Below are 4,313 nucleotides of genomic sequence, written 5' to 3'. Positions count from 1 at the left end.
TTGACAATGCCTCGATATAACTTAGATTTAAAAGAAAATATGAGCAAAGATTTATTGTTGATTTAAAGATATATTTATTTGTTGTTGAGTTTTATTTTTTTAAAAGAGATATCTCAAACAGTGTGGATTCAAAATGTAGTTAACTTTAATCATGCACTTGTTCTACCTCCATTATCACTCCGTGACCAGAAAATAATAACAAAAAAAAAAAGGAGAGAGAGACAGAGAGAGAGAGTGTATATAAGAAAGAATTTTATTTCATTGAAGTTATTGCTATGGCATTACAACATTGGAATAATGGCAAGCTCCATCTGAACCATCGAATGATTCAATTATTGGCAATTACAAATATTTATCTAATTATTGTCCCACTAGAACTTTTTCTGAAGAAAATTAATCACATTTCTGTCCAGTTGGAAGGCCTTGGCGAGAACATCAGCATTGATGGGAGGATTAGATCCAAAGACTGCATTTGCTATGGTGATGACCCCAGGATTCTGGCTGCTGAGACCGGCAAAGGCTACGGCATTGGTATGCCCAGAATTGAACTGAAAGTGAATGAGACCAATTGGAAAGACAAAGACGTCTCCAGCATTAAGAACTTTGGTGAAGAGACGGTTATCTGTGTTGGACGTGACAAAACCAACTAACAGAGTACCCTCTAGGACTACAAGAATCTCGGTTCCGCGAGGGTGAATGTGGGGAGGATTTAGGCCGTATGGTGCAAAGTCAATGCGAGCCAAGGATATGCCTAAAGTGTTGAGGCCTAGTATTTTGTCCACATTCAGGAGAGTGACAGTCGATCCAAGTGGATTTGACGTATCTCTAGGAATGTTTAGTCCGGAGAAGAAGAAGTCATTGGCAGTGACAAGCTTGGGGTCCTTGCAGAACTTTCCATTCACAAATACTGCGTGGAGAAGGAAAAGCTTGTTATATAAAAAGAACGAAGCATAAATATATTTGTATGTAGAGTATTAACAAGACGGGCAGGGTAAAACAACAAAAATACAAGATTGCATACAGATGCTTCAAATGACTTCATACCTCCAGAAGCGGAATCGTTGGTTGAAACGCAAAAATCTTGAAGAGGGCTGGGGTCATATGCAGAGGCCAAGGAGCATGCCAAAGCCAAGACGAGCACGGTTACCAGATACCTAGGAACGCCTTTCATCATTTTTGAGGTTATCTCCACCTTTGAGTATGCTGTGTATTCTTGCTTATTGGGTGAGGGGTGAGAAATGTTGCATTGGAAGGCACGTATTTATGGATTAGAGTCACTGAACAGGTCTATGTTTTAACTTCCACGGGGAAGATATAAGACTTGGTAAGTCTTCATTGGTTACCAATTTTTTATTTTAAGGGCGAACATTTCTTTAACAACTACGTACGTAATGAACGCTTATATATACACTAATAGAACATGCAGCCAAATTTGACGGTTTTGGTGAATGGAATAGTTCAATTCTACTACTGTTGCTTTGGCCCATTCCTCATTAGTGAATTTTACATTGATATATATATATATATTATAGGTATATGGAGTTGACCCTGTCCCTCATGATTGATCGAGAATATGTGATGTTAAAACAAAAATGAGTTGAACACGTCAGTGGAGTCCTAGAGACAACATATCCTCTATATGTCTCTCATTTGCCCAAATCAACATTAACGTATACCGTGTATTGGAACATCCCTCCGTGTCTTTTGCATGTCGCTCTGTTTTTATTTTGATTGTTTTGTTCGATGCAGTGATTAAATAAGATTGCGATTTCGTATGCCCAAGTGATTCTGTACGCACTTTCTCACTACGTAAGATTCGTAGGGATTGTCGACGCCATGAGAAGAGCTTAAGGTCTTTTTTTGTTCGTTTTAAGACCAGGGCTGGCTCAACTATAAGGTGAGATAGGCGGTCCCCAAGTGGAATAGGGCCCCCAAATACAGGTTTGTCTGAGAGTAAAAAAAAAAGAAAAAAGTCTGATCATAAGCTGAAACGGTTTCTTCCCAATGGAATAAGGCCCCCCCCAAAAATAAGTTTGTTTGAAGAAAAAAAAAAAACTCAATCATAATCTGAAACGGTTTTGAAAAATTAAAATAAGCATGATATCTTCTTTGGAGACTCTCTTCAATAGAGAAATAAACAGTTAGAAGCCCAAGAAGACACCAATTAAAACCAACAAAAAAAAGTACATTTTCTCTCTTATTAGGAAACTCAACTAAAAGGATGTGGACTACAAGAAAGCCAATGAAGAGAGTGGGGCCCACGGAAAAAGACTTATTGAAATATAAGTCATAATTCACAAAAACAACCATCATTGAGAGTGAGGAGCACAGAAAAAGGCATCGTTTAAAATTCTCGCCTTAGGCCTCAAAATATATTGAGCCAGTCCTATTTGAGACTTTCGCTCTTCGAAACCATCGTGTTTAATTTCATCTAAATTAAGACAACATGTCTAGCTGTATAAACGAGTCTAATTTAATTTCATCTAAATTAAGACCTTGCCGCATTTTCTAAAGCACCGAAATCTCCAAATTTAGTATGCCGCTATAAATGAGTTGGTTTAGCGTCGATTTTCCGAAATGACTAGTGTTGGTTCAAAAAGAGTTGCATTATTTGCACCCACACATATTATATATATACACTCACAATGGGTATGTGTACAAAAATCATTTTCTTTAGTTAAGTATGTTTAGTGGTAGCTTCTTGTTATTATTATTTTTTTAAAAAAGAAACAATAACCGCGGTTCCACAAAGCCGCTAATTAGAAACCATTTTTAGCGGTGTTTTTTCGACCGGCACTAACGAAAAAGGTCGATGAAAATATCAACTCAGTTGAACGGATAGAAAAAGGATTTGGCAAAAGTTGTAAGCAAGGTTTTGTAATGCAACGACGACATAAATAACTGGTTGATAAGCTGAATAATCGCATATTCCACATGGCGCTATGACAGTAGTCCTCGATTTACGTAGCAGAATATGCAGGCATCTTTTTATTTTTATTTTTTATTTCGACAAAATTTAAATTGCCCGAGTGCTCTAAATTGATTACACTTCATTTATATTATAAATTCATTACATACATTACGACACAACATTGTCTTTCTTACAAAAATGCCAAAGACGATAACATATTATATACGACTGATTTTCATAAAACTCAGTCGTACTTCGGATGCAGATTCTAAGTAGGCAGGGCTCCTCCTAGCCCACAGGAACAGTAATTTGGTTATAACTTTTTTTATAAGTGTCGAAATTGCGCGAATGACCTCAATCCGAAAACTCTTTCCGGGCTACATGCCGTTATTACCCAGGTAAAGATCAATGAGGTAATTTTTGAGCTCTAAAGCCATCGTTTTCACCTCTAAAACCTTATTTCATGCTATCCTATGCCTTCTGTACAATCTCTTTTCATGTACAACTTCTACCAAAAGTTTCTTCAGAACGCCCTCACTTTACACGTACATAGCCTATATGCAGTTTCTCCAGTTCCCTATTTTCTTTTAGTTCCTAATTTTCCCGAGCGCTAAAAAACATGTGAGTACTGTAAAGCAGATTCATAATCATATGTTTAAGTGGTTAATCCCCAATTACAAGATCCTGGGTCAAGCGTTCAACTCGTGCTTAACATTGCGTCATGGTGTCAAAAAAACGAAAAAAAAAAAACTATAATTCAAAGTAACAAAGGCAATCGCGTGCAAACTGGCTAACAAATAAAAGGTTAGGCAAAATAGATTGACAACGCAAAATATTTTTCCTACGAAATTTGAAGAATTTATTTGCAAGATGAGAGGAACCAATATTAGAAATAACAAAACCTGCACCATTTCCTACTCCAACCTGATCTTTGACATAATTTTCATAATGAATAGCCACTACCGTTACAATATATACAAAGCTCGAATTAAGTGATGATTGAGTTCTTTATATGTAATATTTTTACCATCAAAGATGATATTGTCAACTACAATTCAAAAATCATGGAGAAGATTGTAGGTCTTCCCTAACATCTATTCAAACCTCTTTAGGCCTCATAGATTGGCAAGTTTGTTTTTTCCAATATAAAGACTAATTAATAATGTTATTTCATTATTATTGATGATGCCTCAATATAACTTAGTTAGATTAAAAGAAAATATGGCCAAAGATTTATTGTTTATTTAAAGATATATTTACTTGTTGTCAAGTTTTATTTTTTTTAAAAGAGATATCTCAAACATTGTGGATTCAAAATGTAGTTAACTTTAATCATGCCCTTGTTCTACCTCCATTATCACTCTGTGACCAGAAAAAAAATAAAAATAAAATGAACAAGGAG

General features: G+C 35.8%; 1 pseudogene; it reads right to left on the bottom strand.

The window, feature by feature from the left end:
* Positions 1–239: 239 nt before the first annotated feature.
* LOC133880870 (germin-like protein subfamily 1 member 11) lies at positions 240–1,249 on the bottom strand (annotated as a pseudogene).
* Positions 1,250–4,313: the final 3,064 nt, after the last annotated feature.

The sequence above is a fragment of the Alnus glutinosa genome, chromosome 11 (assembly GCF_958979055.1).
Source record: "Alnus glutinosa chromosome 11, dhAlnGlut1.1, whole genome shotgun sequence".
Taxonomy (NCBI): domain Eukaryota; kingdom Viridiplantae; phylum Streptophyta; class Magnoliopsida; order Fagales; family Betulaceae; genus Alnus; species Alnus glutinosa.
This window is presented reverse-complemented; position numbering and strand designations above follow the sequence as displayed.